The sequence below is a fragment of the Acomys russatus genome, chromosome X, assembly GCF_903995435.1.
Source record: "Acomys russatus chromosome X, mAcoRus1.1, whole genome shotgun sequence".
In the NCBI taxonomy this organism is placed as follows: domain Eukaryota; kingdom Metazoa; phylum Chordata; class Mammalia; order Rodentia; family Muridae; genus Acomys; species Acomys russatus.
In genome coordinates this window covers 119635234-119653460 of record NC_067169.1, presented here as the reverse complement: position 1 = coordinate 119653460, position 18227 = coordinate 119635234, and positions in this window count along the sequence as shown.

The following is an 18227-nucleotide window of genomic DNA, read 5'->3' as shown; positions in this document are numbered from 1 at the left end:
CCCAGAAGCAGTGGTGTATGGGGAAGGAATGAATGTATCTCAGTCTCTAAAACCAGAATTAAGTTTAGTAGAGCTGGTAATGGCCTGGGGACTGGGCTGGCTCTTTCTCCTGCTGCTTCCTGCTCCTGGTGCTACCCTTGCTGGTTTGTCACGTGGTCATGAGAAAAGAAGTGATAAGGAGATTTTGGAAGCCAGGTGCTGTGGTGCAGGCCTGGAATCCCAGCACTCAGGGAGGAAGAGACAAGCAGGTCTCTGTGAATTTGAAGGAGTCCAGGACAGCCAAGGCTACACACAGAAATCCTGTCTTAAAAAACCAACTCAGCAAACAAAATAATAGTAAGAAGAAGATGAAGGATGAGGAGAAGGAGGAAGAAGAGTTGAAGGAGGAGGAAGAGGAAGAGGAGGAGGAGAGAGGGATGAACAAGGCTCAGGATCCAAGACTCCTCAGGTCCATAGGGGTTGAGGAGTCCCTTCCTAGCAGCAGCAGCAGCTGGAGAAGGAGCCCCCGGAACATTTTTGAGAAGGAAAGCTGGAAGACCTTTCTTAGCCAGTTCTGCTCTGGAGAAGACTGGTAACTTACAAAGCTTTTCTTTGTCTCCCACTTTTTGTGAAGAGAACCTCCTCCTATCTACACACCCCATTAACAATGTGCTTCAAGCTCCTCATTCAGCAGACAGTGTTGTTTACTAAAGGGTACAAGACTTTGACAATTCTCTCCCGTTTGTCCCTTTAGATGTCTGAAGACAGGCAGTCAGGGAGGCAGAGGAGAAGCCAGTTTATGTCACATACATGTGTCACCGCCTTACACATGAGTCATTTCTCTTTCCAGGGGTCCTGCCACAGCACAGCACACCTTTTGCCAGCCACTTCTGTCCATTTTCTGCATCACAAAAAAAGACCAGTAGAATGTGGTGTGGTCACTATAGCTGCGTCTCCAATTAGCTAGCCTAATCCATTTTAGTTTAGATCTATGGCTATTTCAACTTCCAGGGACAAGCCAGAGCTCCTGGGGAATACTGTCAGGAGCAAATCGACCAATGTGGCTGTGGTGAGCAAAGTACTATCTCCATTCACAGGTGCGGGGCCACATCCAAAAACGGATGAGGCTTTTACCTACCAGATGTTTCTCTCGGTTACATAAGGCCAAGAAAGATGGCATGAAGTCCCAATAGAGGGTTCCCAACAAACAGACACCTGCAGGCAACATTTGCACAGGGCCTTCTAGTACACTGAAAAAGAGCAACATCCCTTTAAGTTAAGTGCCCCTGACACCTGGCCACCTCAGGAGACAGGTGGCCTGAGCAGAGAGAGCACATCTGATCATGGGACAGTTTCTCCATTAGCTACTGGTAAGATCAAAGAGGTGTTGGACCTTGAGTCTACTCGGGTAGGGGGTCATCGCGAGAGACCACTTGAGGACCACAGTGTTGATGTAAAAGCACAAGGTTCATTGTTGAAGCCCGTCAGGAGGCCTCAGCACTCAGGAGGGAGGGAGGCACACCAAGTTACTGTTACACGCCATTTTTAAAGGCTAAAACGCAAAGGCTAGGAGGGGCTGCGTGTCCTATGTTAGGATTGGCTCTGGTGGTCACTAAGGATGCTTGTCTAAATGTTATTGGCTATTGCAGGGGGCTTTGGTCTTGGGGGCTATTTTTGGCAGGGAGGGGTGTTGGGAGTTTTCAGAGAATTTCCAGATGATACTTTTCTGAAAATTGTTTACCTTAGTTGAAATTGTTTATCTCAGTTGACCACTTTGATCTCAGAAACTGGAACTGGCCTTCAATTCTTTCTGGGTCACTTTTCCAAGCTTGCCTGTGTCACGTTCCCAGGCTTAGGCTGTGAGAGAGAGAGCCTTACAATCCCCCCTTGAGTTTCTGACTGGCCTTAATCTTTTATTTTTATTAATTTATTCATATTACATCTCGATTGTTAGCCCTTCTCCTATTTCCTCCCATTCTTCCCTCCCTCCCATTTCTCCCCTTCTCCCCTCCCCTATGTCTGTGACTGATGGAGACCTCCTGCCCCTATATATGCTCTCAGAATATCAAGTCTCTTCTTGGTAACTAGCTATCCTTCCTCTGAGTGCCACCAGGTCTCCCCATCCTAGGGACATGGGCAGAAAAGGGGCACCAGAGTTCGTGTGAGAGTCAGATCTCACTCTCCACTCAACGGTGGGGAGTATCATGTTCGTCGGCTAGGTCTTGGTAGGGGTTCGAAGCTTACTGCCTATATTCTCCTTGGCTGGTGCCTTAGTTTGAGGAGGACCCCAGGATCCAGATCTGCCTGTCATAAAGTTCTTCTTGTAGGTTTCCAGGACCCTGTGGGTCCTACTATTTCCTCTTTCTTCCATGCTACTCTTGCCTAAAGTCTCAATCGGATATCATCTCCTCTGACCCACGTTCTTGGTAAGTAAAGATTTTCATGGTACGTATCCCTTGGACTAGTGTTTTGATATAAGTGAGTATATACCATTCTCTTTTTTATTCTGGGTGAACTCACTCATTGTGATAATTTCTAGATCAATCCATTTGTCCACAAATTTTGGGAATCCCTCGTTTTTAATAGCTGAGTAGTATTCCATCGTGTAAATATACCACAGTTTCTTAGTCCATTCTTCTACTGTGGGACACTTAGGCTGTTTCCATGTTCTGGCTATTATGTATAGAGCAGCTATGAACATGGTAGGGCATTCCAAGGAGTGGGGTGGCTGGGTCTTGAGGAAGCCCTATTCCCATTTTTCTGAGAAAGCGCCAGATAGCTTTCCAAAGTGGTTGTACTAGTTTGCATTCCCACCAGCAATGAAGGTGTGTTCCTCTCTCTCCACATCCTCGCCAACATGTGGTGTCATTTGAGTTTTGATCTTAGCCATTCTGATGGGTGTAAGATGGAATCTCAGTGTCGTTCTGATTTGCATTTCTCTGATGACTAACGAGGACGAGCATTTCTTTAAGTGTTTCTCGGCCATTTGATATTCCTCTGTTGAGAATTCTCTGTTAAGTTCCAAGCCCCATTTCGCAACTGGGTTGTTTGGTTTTGTGGTGTTTAATTTCTTGAGTTCTTTATATATTTTGGATATTTAACCTTTGTCAGATGAAGGGTTGGTGAAGATCTTTTCCAATTCTGTAGGCAGTTGCTTTGTTCTCTTGACAGTGTCTCCTGCCTTACAGAAGCTTCTCAGCCTCATGAGGTCCCATTTATTAATTGTCGACATTAAGGCCTGGGCTGTTGGTGTACTGTTCAGGAAGTTGTTTCCTGTGCCTATGTGTCCCAGGCACTTCCCCATTTTTTCCTCTAACTGAATTAATGTCTCTGGTTTGAAGTTGAGGTCTTTAATCCACTTGGACTTGAGTTTTGTGCATGGTGACAAATAAGGGTCTAATTGCATTTTTCTACATGTAGACATCCAGTTAGACCAGCACCATTTGTTGAAGATGTTATCCTTTTTCCATTGAATAGATTTGGCTTCTTTGTCAAAAATCAAGTGAGCAAATGTGTGTGGATTCATCTCTGGGTCTTCGATTCGATTCCATTGATCCACCAGTCTATTGCTTTGCCAGTACCATGCTGTTTTAATTACTGTTGCTCTGTAGTACAGCTTGAGATCAGGTATACCAGACAAGGCTGCCCCTTGTCCCCTTATCTCTTCAATATAGTTCTTGAAGTTCTAGCCAGAGCAAGAAGACAGCAAAAGGAGATCAAGGGGATCCAAATGGGAAAGGAAGAAGTCAAATTATCCTTATTTGCAGATGATATGATAGTGTATATAAGTGACCCGCAAAATTCCACCAGAGAACTCCTACAACTGATAAACACCTTCAGCAAATTGGCAGGATACAAAATAAACTCAAAAAAGTCAGTAGCTTTTCTGTATACAAATGACAAACAGGCAGAGGAAGAAATTAGGAAAACTATTCCCTTCACGATAGCCACAAACAATATAAAATATCTAGGAGTAACTCTAACCAAGCAAGTGAAGGACTTATGCGAAAAAAACTTCAAACCTCTGAAGAAAGAGATTGAAGATGACATGAGAAGATGGAGGGATTTACCTTGTTCGTGGATCCGGAGAATCAACATAGTAAACATGGCCATCTTACCAAAAGCAATTTACAGATTCAACGCAATCCCTATCAAAATACCTACAAAATACTTTGAAGATATTGAAAGATCAATTCTCAAGTTCATATGGAGAAATAAAAAACCCAGAATAGCAAAAACAATCCTATACAACAAAAGATCCTCTGGAGGAATCTCCGTACCTCAGGATCTTAAAGGAAAAAAAATCTTTTTAAAGATGTTATTTATTATTTAGACAGCATGTGTGCCTGCACGCCAGAAGAGGGCACCAGATCTCACTATAGATGCTTGTGAACCACATGGTTAGTTGCTGGAAACTGAACTCAGGGTCTCTGAGCCAGGACTTGTAGTCTTATTGAATATCATTAAAAATTCCTAAAGAAAACTGAAACAACCTGCTGTTAACATTTTCTGAGCTCCTGTAGATGTTGGGTTTTTATAGTTTTCTATTCAATGCCATCTAGGATGCAGATAATTCTATTATTCTACAATTGAATGGCTTCCATGACAAATCCTGAATAAGCTTTTCAGAGTCTCTGCCTATATCTGCAGACACACACAAATGGGTTGAAATGTAAAATAAAACCCTCAGTCTAAAGTATCTTGTTTGTAAGGACCAAACAAACTCCCATGGGAAAAAGAAACTCCATTTTGCAAAGGAAACTCCATTTTGTGTTAAACCTAGCCAAGGGCTGAACCCAGATTCCAGACTAAGCACATCCTAGCCTAAACAGAAAAAACATTCCCTGGCGACACAATCAGCTCACCTTGGGAAAGTCCAAATACACTCTCTGCTGGTCAACCTGAGCATCACGTGGTCTGGCACATAGCAACAACCAACTAGGAGAGACCAGGCCACTGCTCCTAATGCCCCCATGACTGCTTCAGCCAATCTTTTCTATAGGCCAACTGGCCCCTACACCTATTACCCAACCATGAAACTCTAAGTCTTGTAACTCTCTGCTTGCAGCTTTTCTGCCCAGATGTCATCCAATTATATACTGTAGATTCCATTTCTTTGTCTAAACCTATTTTTTTAAAAACCTTCTCAACTGAGACTCCAGGCCACTTCCCTGCACCTGCTGAGTCAGTGCATTGGAGTTGTGTCCTGGGTTCGAACCTGCAATATAAAAACATCCTTGCCATTGCGTTTGGACTCGGCTCTTGGGGGATCTGTTTGGGCATAACATTGTTAATAACTCCAAATATGCCTACTTTAGATAACCAAAGCTGGACTGGTGAACACTTGATATTCCTTCCAAAAGGAGATAAGTAAGATGATTGGACTGTCCTGGGAATATCCTGTGCAAATGCAGGCCACCTAGGAAAGCACTCACAGCCCCACCCACAAGAGTTGCTGCAGCACACACAAACAGGCTCCCTCTTCTCCACTGCATTCAGTAGTTTTGCCAACACTTTACACTTCACCCAGCCCTCAAAACTGTATCAAAATTAAACTAAACATAACTATCAAAGTCATAACATAAACATCTCTTTGGGTCCAGGAAGTTGATCTCATATGTAGTTGATAGGGTGGGTGGAGAAGAGAGGAAGAATTGATACATTATAACTCTCTTCACGGACATGTTATCTGCTCAGTTTTAGCCTTTGTTTTTTGTATTTATCTCTTAGGCTGCTCTGATCTCCTTGTCCCTGTCACAGAGCCAGAAGGCTATTCTGACTGACTGTCCCAGGAAAGGGGGATAAGGACATATGGAGAAAGAAAAAACACCTATGAACCTGAAATGGGAGGGTCAAATCCAACATTCTAGAGTCAGCCTTTTGGCTTAAATGCCACAGGTCATTTTGAGAGCAGCAGGTGCTCTGCTTGGATTGATGGGAGCTCATTAGACCTTCTTGCATGCAAGAGAGTGTTTTCCAATTAGAAGTTTGAGGTGGTAAAACCTGATGTGTAGAAATTGATCAGAGCAGGAGAGAAGGTAGAAAAAGGACTTGAAGTAGAGTCCCTTACATAAATGTACAGACACTTCACAAAATAGCCTCGGGCGCTAGGGACCCGTTGGCCCTCAGTCCCTGGAAGTAGAGTCCCTTATATAAAGGTCAAAAAATTCCACAAAATGGTCTCAAGCCCTAGGGTCCTGGAGCCCCTCAGTCCCCAGATGTAGTGTCCCTTACTTAATGACCCAGGAACCTGAGGTGTATGGTGGTGCACGCCTTTAATCCCAGCATTCAGGAGACAGAGGCTGCTGTGAGTTCATGGCCAGCCTGGTCTACAAAATGAGTCCAGGACAGCCAAGGCTACACAGAGAAACCCTGTCTCAAAAAACCATAAAAAAAAAAGGAAAGGTCCAGGAACCTGACAAAAAGTACTGAAGCAAGAAACTGATTCTGGGGCTGGAGAGATGGCTCTGTGCTTAAGGGCACTGACTGTTCTTCCAGAGGTCCTGAGTTCAAGTCCCAGCAACCAAATGGTGGCTCCCAACCATCTACAGTGTAATATGATGCCCTCTTCTGGCCTGTGAGTGTATATGCAAGCAGAACACTGTATACATAATAAATAAATAAGTCTTGAAAAAAAAAGAAAAAAAAAAAAAAAAGAAAGAAACTGATTCTGAACCATACAAAGGAAGTAGGGTACTTCCGATTCCTGGAAACTCACACTACTGACTGTGCCTCCTGCCCTCTAAACCCTGAATGCAAAAAGCACAGTGTGCCCTTCTCCATTCCTGACATGTCAGAAATTGGCTCTGACACCCTAGTGTCCTTGGGAATCTGAAACAAACTATTGATAATTCTCTAGGCATATTGAAATATTGCTGTGGGCCCCAGTTCCAGGGTCCAGATATCTCCATGGATGTAGATGGGGATGCAGAGGTTTGAGGGGCCTTATGACCACAGTCACAGTGAACTTTGCTTTAGGACCCAGAACAAGATGTACACATTTAGGCCTGTGGGCTTTGGCTCTGAAGCCCTGACTTGTACATTGACCAAGAAAGTCACATGTCCTATCTTCTCTGAAAACACTGAAGTAGACTCCATGAGCTGATTTCCAATGGGAAGGACTAGAGGGAGGGGAAGGGGCTCATTCCCACGCGAAGTCCCCCAGTATATGTTTATTCCAGTATTTTTATCCATGGTTGGGGTGGGCGTGCTAGAGTTATTTTCTGAGGTGCCTGGAGCATGGAGCATGCCTCCTTGTTAAGGCCAGTCTGGAGGCCCTCTCCCACACTTCACAACACACATTCTGGTTGCTGGGAAACTAACCACAATTTTGTGATGTTCCTGGAAGGGAGATGGGCTCCCCTTGCTTACTGAGGGGAGGTGAGTACTTTAGGAGAGGTGGTCCCCTAAAGAGGCAGTTGATACCCCTGGTCAGCCAAGAACCAAGTGGGGCCCGCAATGATAAACAGGAACCACATGGATAAACAGGCCCCATATGCTCCTTGACTAGGGCCTTTGCAAAGGCACCACATTGAGGCATTCCCCAAGGGAAAGAGGACTGCTTAAATGACAGGAGAAAACTAGGTCCCTAGAGGGAGCTGTGGAATATTGGCTGCGCTTAGGGTGACCCCCGGAGTATAGTTCAGTGGCTGTGGTGTGTGCTGCCCCAGAGTGGAACTTCTTGTGTTACTGAGCCCCTTCCCCTACCTCTAGTCCTTCCTGGTGGAAATCAGCCCATGGGGTCTACTTCAGAGTTTTCTGGAGAGCAGAGGTCATAGGAATTTCCTGGTCAATGTGCAAGTCAGGGCCTCAGGGCTGAAGCGCACAGGCCTAAAGGGTCAAGGTAGTGCATATCTTGTTCTGAGTCCTAAAGCAAAGTTCACAGTGACTGTGGTCATAAGCCCCCTTAATCTCCACCTACATCCATGGAGATATCTGAAAGCAGGACCTGGTGTATCAGGAGCCATTTTATGGGGTTCCTGAAGGGAAGGAGCCTGGTGGTTGATCCAGCATCCTGGAAACATGGGTTGGGGCTCAGAGCCATTTTGTGACACAAGTATTCCAGCACCTGGGGACTTGTTGGGGAAGCCATTTTGTTCCATGCCCAACAGGGAGAGAGTGAGGGAAATAGGCAGGTGGGGTTTTCTGGCACCCAGGGACTTGGGGCAAGGGCTCAGAACCATTTTGTGATGTAAGAATTTCAGCATCCAGGGACTTGAAGGAAGTGCCATTTTGTGCCATGCCCAAGAGGCAGACTATGTTGCTGCCCTTTCTGAGTCACAGTGGGCAGTTTATAGCTGGGAAAGGCCCTTTTCCGGATCTAGACCTTTTAAGAGAATGCAGTGTTGACACTGGTTAGTGTGTCTCCAAGGGCCTCATGAGAGTTGGCATGAATGCCTTGCCTGGGGCCAATCTCAGGGGCCCCAAAGGCGGCATGAGAGTGAGCATAGAGGGTGGGGAGGCCAAGCACCAGCGAGAGGGGTCCACAATGTTTCAGCTCTTCCCCTGTGTGATCACTGCAACAAACAGGGTCCCAGTAGCCAGAATCAGCCTTCACCTGCCACTCGTTGTGGACACAAACCTAAAGGGCTGATTTTTGGAGGTGGGGTTACTCCCTACAGTGTCTTAGTGCTCATTGTGTGTGTGGGACCCAAGAGGACAGCAGAAGCCTCACTGCACCTCACAGGAAACTCTGGACTCCAGAGACAAGGTTCATACCACACTCTCACCTGGTTCTCAGGCCTGGGGCCAGTATTGGATTTCAGAGGCAGGCAGGGCGCCAGGACAGACAGGTAGACAGGGAAATTGAAGCTATATTGTATTCTTTTGAGGCTCTATGAAAGCAGCCTAGGCTGGCTTGAGGTATTATCTCTGCTCTACCTTCCATGTCTGTGTCTTAGGACTTGAGAGTGTGAGAGCTGTGTTGTTAGCTTCCTGCTGCTTAGAGGTTGCCTGAGGGCCAGCTGACAGGGAAGATCTCCTTCTCTGCCATTTCCCACCCAAAAGAATTTCCTGGAGGGCAAGGCAGGCTCTCAGAGGCAAGGTGACAGTTTTTACACACACACACACACACACACACACACACACACACACACACACACACTTCAGACAGCAGGTACTCACCCTAACACAGAAGAGACAGACACACATAGGGAGAGATACACACAACAGAATCACAAGGCAGCTTTCAGGCAGGCACATGTTCAGACTCACACAATCAAGGAACCGGGGACCTTAGACACAGGGAGCATGAAGTAATGAATTCAAATCTGGGCTGATCCTTGGAGTTGGAGCTCAGTAAGAACAAGGAAGGGTGAGTTTATTTAGCAGTAAGTCTCAGAGGCTGAAAACACCCTAAGCCTGGGTTAGAGTGTACAGAGGTAAGGAGCTTCCAGGACCAGGCCTAGGTTAGCAGACAGAGGCAGTAGTTCTCTGAAACAACTGTTGAAACAGGCAAATGAAATAGCTTTTCATAGGACCGCATTCAGAGCTTCTGGACCAGCCTCCCTCTATTCGCTTTTGCTGCTGTGTCCTAGGTGGACACCTTCCACATGTCCACTTCCCATTGCAATTCTTCCTTAGTCAGGCAAGATTCCTATGAGCCAACTGCTGAGCCGAACGTGCAGACTTTATTATCTGTAGCAGTCGCCATGAAACTATCACCATAGCTAGGGGATGCACCATTGCAGGCCTCACAGAGGAAGATGCTCCTGCCTAGATTCCCCTGGCAGATACTGCACTACAACCCATCTCTTTTACTCTGTCAGTTTCTTTTAGGTCTCATGTGCCAGGTGACTTTCACCAAAGAGCTGGTCCGAAGGGATTGTCCACCCCAAACACAGAAGACACATAACAAAGAAGAATTCCATTTAGTTTGGCTTGTCGAACCAATGAGTTTAGTGAGGTTCCCACAGGACTATGGATAACTCCAAAGCAACTATAACATTGTGGGATTCTCTGCTCAACTGAAAAGCAGGCACACTACGGAAACATTCCACTCAGCTTCATAAGAAGTTACAAAACAGGGAGTCACTCAAAGCAAGGGTCACTGTCACAAATGTATACCACGGACGGCTTCCTGCGGCCTATATACAGGCACATATGCTCTTCCAAAGATTCTTACTCTTGGCAACTGTTTCATGGGTGAAAAGAGGAGGAGTTTACTGACCAAGGGGCCCCTTGAGGATCTCAGGACGCCTGCCAAGTCCATGGGTTCTTTGAGGCCTCAAAGCTCCCCTTTCCCCTTTTGAGGAAACCTTAGTGGGCCCCATCTCCGCAAGGAAGTGTGCAGGTGCTTAGAGATGTACTACCTAACCATCATGTCCAACCTTGGGCAAACAGCCCCAGCAGGCTGAGGGAGGCTAGCTTCCCATGGTGACCCTCCTGGAGTAGACTGAAGTCAGCTCTAAGTTCCACTCAGGGTTTACACTCCCAATCCCTTTGTCCATTCAGAAACATTTTTTTAAATAATCTTGTGGGGTTTGTTTTTGTTTCTTTGAGACAAGATTTCTCTGTGTAGCCTTGCCTGTCCTAGAACATAACCTGTAAACCAGGCTGGTCTCAAAGACACATAGATCTGCCTGCCTGACTGCCGCCTGAGCTCTGGGATTAATGGCATGTGACATCACCAGCAGCTCAGACATTTCTTAAAACTGGAAAGATCCTATAGCAGCTGCAGTGGCTACATCAACCCAAATGAATAAAGACACTTCAAAAACGCTGACTTTCACAATCTCTTCCCCACCAGTCCCTTCACACTCAAGGGCTCTCTCCCTGTACCTGAGTGGTCACCAGAGTTAATAGGCTACTGCCATAGTTTGGTCGTTGAGTATCCTCCAGTGGTCCATTGTGGCAGGGGTTTGCATTATTAAGGCATGCCTCTGACAGACTGTGGTGGCTCAGGGCAGAATGTCTCCCTCTTCTCTACCCTGTTCTGTGCTTTAAGCACTTGGGCCTGTCACACTCACCTGCCAGGATGTGTTATTGTCTCCTGAGCAGAAAAAGGCATGGGAAGAAACTGAGATTCCTGTCCTTGCAAACTGCCTCAGGTATTTCATTGTGGTTTCTCTACGGGGGAAGGACACAGACTGCTTAACTGAAAAACCCCACAATTCAGAGGCATCCAAAGCCCTACACTTTATTTATTTCCATGCAGGAGCGTACTGATGAAACCCAGCAACAAAGAGGAGGGCAGAGCCAACAGTTAAAAAGCCTCAGGATAAAGGAGGAAGCCCGCACCCAGGTATGGGACATGAGTAAAACTGGTGAGCCGCCTGGACAGAATCTTATTCAAGTCCTCTTCCACTAAGCATGGGAGGCGTCCTCTCTGCACTACCATTTTGAAACAGGGTGCTGGTCTTCAGAGAGGTCAAACTGTGCTACATACTGGGAGGCGGGGCACCACTCCTGTTCTACCTGGTTGTGGTTTCCCAATGTAAATCTGTATCTCCCTCTGCAGACTGGTTGGTACTGGAGGCAAATGAACACACCACAGCCTCTGCTGTCCCTCATCTGAGGTTGAGTGCGGCTTCCTTCCACTGCACCTTCCACACCTAGACTCAGTCAATAAACACATGCGCAGTGGTGCCTATTACTATGTTCAAAGTAGCACCCAACATGTCAGTGATGGTGCAAGGCCCTAAGCAGGAGGACTTTGGCTGGGTGAACAGAAGGATTGTTATTGGGTAAAGAAAGGTCAAAAGGCTGTTTTCTGCTTAGGGGGAGCCTCCCTTAAAGTAACAGCAACCTCCCTTAACCTGCCCCAGAGGACAAAATACTTGGGCAATGGCAGTAGTTCAGGGTCAATTCAAATGTCCTGTACCAGTTCAAAGAACCCAGCCTAAGGACCGTCCTAAAAATAAATGTTCTTCCTTACCTACCAGTTTGGTTCTGCTCTCTTCTAGGAGAGAGAGAGAGAGAGAGAGAGAGAGAGAGAGAGAGAGAGAGAGAGAGAGAGAAAGAGAGAGAGAGAGAGAGAGAGAGAGAGCGCCAGAGAGAGAGAGAGAGAGAGAGAGAGAGAGAAGGAGGGAATGCCTCTGCAGCTTGATCTCCAACAAGCCTTTGTTTCTACTAATGTAGCAGGCTAGTTAACTGTGTCCTCATACCTATTAGGTTTGGATGGCTTCAGTCATGTCTAGCTAAGCAAGTAGAAATTCTCCTTAGGAGTTAACTAAAACTATTTTATTTTATTTTATTTATTCTCCTCCTCCTTGTTCTCTCTCTGTCTCTCTCTGTCTCTGTCTCTCTCTCACTCTCTCTGTCTCTCTCTCTCTCTCTCTCTCTCTCTCTCTCTCTCTCTCTCTCTGTCCTTCCCTCCCTTCCTCCCTGACTGAGTGTCGGTGGGTTGCTGTCAGGCAGGGTCCATATGAAAATAATCAGTGAACAACTTGTGAGAATTGTTCTCTCCTGTGGAGGGCTGGGTTGAGCATCTGAGGCTTTCCCTGACGCCCTACTATATTTGGAGAAGAGGCTTGGCTCCTTCTTTAAACCAAGAATATGCTTAGTGGAGCCAGTAATGGTTTGGAGTAAGGGACTTGAGGACTTTTCTCTGAGGCCCCAATGTAACCAGGAATATGCTTGGCAGAGCTCCTAAAGGCCAGAGCCAAGCCTGGCTACATATTCTGAGGACCCCACTTTTCTCAACATAGCTTCTTGCTGATTTTATCCCATTTCACCCCTGTAAATAATCTATAAGATGCTGTATCTATTTTTTTTTTCAAAACAGGGTTTCACTTTGTAGCCCCAGGATGTGCTGAAACTTCCTCTGTAGAACAGGCTGGCCTTGAACTCAGAGATCCCCCTGCCTCTGCCTACAAACATTGAAATTAAAAGTGTGCACCACGTGGTGGCACACGCCTTTAATCCCAGCACTCGGGAGGCAGAGGCAGGAAATCGCTGTGAGTTCGAGGCCAGCCTGGTCTACAAAGTGAGTCCAGGATGGCCAAGGCTACACAGAGAAACCCTGTCTCGAAAAAAAAAAAAAAAAAAAAAAAAAAAGTGTGCACTCTCATGTCCAGTGAAGTTGTGCTTGTTAACAAGCTTGTTTGGCATAAGAGATCATTTTTACAAGTCCTCCTGCCCTCAGGTTTATCTTCCCTATTTCCAGTTTTTCTATCTTTCTCGTCTCCTGGCACCTCCCTCTCAGGACCTTGTTACTGAAGAGTTCAGGCAAACTGCCACCTGAAGGGGTGTACCTGAGTACAGGAGAGAGACTAGGCATTCCTGGGATACCTCTATCCATATCTGTATACTGACTACATATATATACACATAAGAAGTCGTGCTTGGCAGAGAAGAATCAGCAGTAAACATGGGACAGCCAAATTCTGAAGAGGACATTTACAGCATTAGATGCTTTGCTTCTGCGCTCTAGTTCTTATAATGAATTATTAAAGCACTTCAAAAGCTTCTTTATTTTCATTATAAAAGCCTGCCCCAAATTTCTGGTTACTCCATAGTCCAAAGCAGACTGGAGGAGAAAACAATAAAAAAAAAAAGAACTTTAAAAGGTCTAGGAAAAAAAGTGACATCAGTGCTTAAATTACTTCATAATGCCAGATGGAACAAGGAAAATGGATTTCTTGTGTTGGTGTTATGTTTTTGTTTTTGTTTTTGGTGAAACAGTTATAAAATCTCCAAAAATGGCTCCTACTGGTTCCTCTGAACCAATGCTCCTACCACACCAGGGGTCTTACAGACCAACATGCCAAAGAAAAGAAGAGATACAGGAAAACAGTAAGAAAATTAGGAAGATCAGCTGCAGTGGCTGGGTGGCTGTGAAGGCCCCTGCACTACCTCCAGGAGGTGAGCAGAACCTACAGCAAGGGGAGGAAGCTTGCCTGTGTGGGGGCTGTGGTTTGGTTATTTACTCACTCACTCACTCACTCACTCACTCACTCACTCACTCACTCATTAGCTTTACATCCCTACTGCAGCCCACTCCCTCCTCTCCTCTGGGTCCCAACCTCCTACCCTCTTTTCCCCCGCAGGTCCCTCCCCTTCTCAGAAAATGAGAGCCCCCACCCATCAACTCACCTCAGCACATCAAGTGTTTTTTAAAGGTGGCCTAGATGCTGGTGGCTGGGGGCACAAAGGGTGGGGTGATTGGCAGCCTGGCAGCCTAGCCTTAGGCCCCAGACCCTCCTCCACCCCAAGCCTCTCAAGAGAGCCACTTGCTAGTGAAGGTGAGACAAAGCCATGGCCTGGCATGTGGCACAGGACAGGTAGGACAAATGTGCCTGAGAGGGCACAGGCAGGCGTTGACACACACAGCTTCATAGTGACAATGCTAAAATGTTTCTGACCCTCAAGTCATTTTCCTATCTTCTCTCCTGCTCTGATCAATTTCTACACATCAGGTTTTACCAGCTCAAACTTCTAATTGGCATCAGTCTCTCGAATGCAAGGAGGTCTAATGAGCTCCCATCAATCCAAGCAGAGCACCTGCTGCTCTCAAAATGACCTGTGGCATTTAAGCCAAAGGACTGACTCTAGAATGTGGGATTTGACCCTCCAATTTCAGGTTCATAGGTGTTTTTTCTTTCTCCATAAGTCCTTTAACCCCCTTTCCTGGGACAGTCAGTCAGAATAGCCTTCTGGCTCTGTGACAGGGACAAGGAGAACAGAGCGGCCTAAGAGATATATAAAAAAAAAAAAAATAAAGGCTAAAACTGAGCAGGTAACATGTCCTTGAAGAGAGTTACAATGTATCCATCCTTCCTCTCTTCTCCACCCACCCTATCAACTACCTATGGGATCAACTTCCTGGACCCAAAGAGATGTTTATGTTATGACTTTGATGTTATGTTTAGTTTAATTTTGATACAGTTTTACACGATACATAACAGTAACGTAGTGCTTCCAAAAACTAACACTTTACCACTGACAAATTTCAACAACAACAACACAATACTTCAAATTGCTGGGGGTAAAGAACTTCTAAAGGAAGGTAGCCTCTGTTGTGTCTCAATTTCGTAAAGAGTAGTTAGTTGTTCCAAGCAGGCCTTCTCGGGAAATTTTATATAAAGGTGGGATGGGGCTTTGTCTATAGTACTATTAAATCTTGTGGTATTAATAAATAAAAATGTGATGTGGATAAAATAAAAATATTTTGATAAATAAGGGTTTGTATATAAAGATTGAGATGGATATATATTTGCAAAAAAAAAAAAAAAAAACGCAAGAAGCTTTCTCATAACCTATAAAATCCCAAGTAAGTTATTTAAAGTGCACAGAGGATGCATAAGCTATATAAGGCATATGAAGAATAAAAATTAAAGGCAATATTACGCTGTTAAAGATTATAACGTCCATGTTTAGCAATTAAAAACAGGCTGTATAGGATATCAAATAAAGGTTTTAAAATATCTGACTCTCATTACATAATAACTGAAAGTATCAGACTGATGTAACTGATCTTCTGGGTGATTTTCATGTGCTGCCTTGCACTGCTCTCTTGAATGATTCTGGCATATCATCAACTATCCCTATTCGTTTGTCATTGGCAGGTCCCTATGTGTCCCTTGTATCTTAATGACCTATAAGGCTTATGGCTTTGGGGTCCATGGAGACTGATATACAGTGTTTAAAATACCACTTCATTCATCACTTGAATTTTCCGGTTTCTAACAACCCACAGGTTGCCCAAGCAGATAGATAGTCCCCAGGTTGCAATAAAGAGCCAATGCTCTGCTTTAAAAGCACAATCCCCCTTTGGGTGCTGTGTTCCATGGCTCTAACATGGTCCGTGGTTCTAAAGGACTCTGTGCCTCTGGATGGACAACCGGAGGGGCTGGTTGAATTGTCTTGGGCGTGCCCACCTGGTCGGGGTTGATATCCTGAGATCCCCTCATTGAACCCCATCCTATTATAATGTCTACAAAAAAGAGAGAGAGAGAGAGAGAGAGAGAGAGAGAGAAAGAAAAAACAAAACCAAAAGACTCAACTAGACCTTTGGCCATTAGCCACAGCTCAGGACCTCGTGATAATGTATGGGACTTATAGAGAGGAAAAACAACTGTAAAATGTTTGGAATCAGTGCTTATGTTAGCCCTCCACATATATTATTTACTCAGAATGTCCCTCTGCTCCAAAAAGTAGGGAATGTTTCCAGATTATTTGTATCAGCTGTTTCTTTCTAATTGTATACATTTCCCATCCAAACTAGCCAAAGCCACATTGTACAAGTTCCGGGATTTAATCTGCTTTACAACCCTCCACTTCCATTTAATATTATGATTAGAATACGTGTATTGATAATTCTTTTCACAATCCTAGAAGGTATTTGTTGGTTGGAGGACATAAAAGTCTCTTGGATATTCAGACACCGGTAAACACATCTGGACATTACAATATATATATATATAACTAAAAAGGAGAGAACTTCTGAGGCCTGGACTGATCAACCGAGGCTTTCCCTGAGGCCCTGACTTATGGACAAGGCACTATATCCTTCTTCTCAAAATTAGCATCCTGTTTGGCAGAGCCAGTAATAGTCTGGGGCCAGGCCTTGGGAGCTTTCCCCTCAGAAGCACTGATGTATGGGGAAGGAAGGAATGTAGCTTAGTCTCTAAAACTAGAATTATGCCTAGTAGAGCTGGTAATGGCCTGGAGACTGGGCTGGTTCTTTCTCCTGCTGTTTCCTGCTCCTGGTGCTACCCTTGCTGGTTTGTCACATGGTCATGAGAAAAGAAGTGAAAAGGAGATTTTGGAAGCCAGGTGCTGTGGTGCAGGCCTGTAATCCCAGCACTCAGGGAGGAAGAGACAAGCAGATCTCTGTGAATTGGAAGGAGTCCAGGACAGCCAAGGCTACACACAGAAATCCTGTCTTGAAAAAAAACTCACCAAACTAAAAAATACTAAGAAGAAGGTGAAGGATGAGGAGGAGGAGGAGGAAGAGGAAGAGGAGGAAGAGAGAGGGATGAGCAAGGCTCAGGATCCAAGGCTCCTCAGGTCTTCGGGATTGAGGCATCCCTTCCTAACAGTAGCAGCAGCAGGAAAGGGAGCCCACGGAAGATTTTTGAGAAGGAAAGCTGGAAGACCTTCCTTTGCCAGCTCTGCTCTGGAGAAGACTGATAACTTACAAAGGTTTTCTTTGTCTCCCACTTTTTGTGAAGAGAACCTCTTCCTATCTACACACCCCATTAACAATGTGCTTCAAGCTCCTCATTCAGCAGACAGTGTTGTTGACTAAAGGGTACAAGACTTTGACAATGCACTCCCATTTGTCCCTTTAGATGTCTGAAGACAGGCAGTCAGGGAGGCAGAGGAGAAGCCGGTTTACATCACATACATGTGTCACCACCTTACACATGAGTCATTTCTCTTTCCTGGGGTCCTGCCACAGCACAGCACACCTTTCTCCAGCAACTTTTGTCCTTTTCTGCATCACAAAAAAAGACCAGTAGAACGTGGTGTGGTCAGTACAGCTGTGTTTCAAATTGGCTAACCTAATCCATTTTGTTTTAGATCTATGGCCACTTCAACTTCCAGAGGGACAAGCCAGAGCTCCTGGGGAATACTGTCAGGAGGAAATAGACTAATGTGGCTGTGGTGAGCAAGGCACAATCTCCATTTACAAGTGCGGGGCCATATCCGAAAATGGATGAGGCTTTTACCTACCAGATGTTCCTTTCAGTTACATAAGGCCAAGAAAGATGGCATGAAGTCCCACCAGGGGGTTCCCGACAAACAGACACCTGCAGGCAACATTTGCACAGGGCCTTCTAGTACACTGAAAAAGAGCAACACCCCTGTAAGTTAAGTGCCCCTGACACTTGCCCACCTCACGAGACAAGTGGCCTGAGCAGAGAGGGCACATTTGATCATGGGACAGTTTCTCCATCAGCTACTGGTAAGATTGAAGGGGCAGTGCCTGCAGCAGGTAGCTCCTCAGCATACCTCAGGTATGTGATGTCTATGTAGGACACTTGCCATTCCATCATGAAAGCTGACCTCTCAACCATCTCCCTAAGAGAGTCAGCTGAGGAGGAAGAGGAGGAGTGAGAGGAAGAGGAGAAAGGGGAGGAAGAGGAGGAAGAGATGGAGGAGCAATAAGCAGATAAAACAAATATAATCTGCACATTGTTCAAAAACAAAACAAGCTCCAAAAATCCCTGTCCACTAAAGACTGGGAAAAAATCACCATTTTTCTGAAAATGGGCCAGTTTCAGTTCCTACTACATTAAAACAAATATCGTGGTAGTGAATAACCATCTTAAAGTTGAGCCCAGAGTCTGCGTGCTATGCTA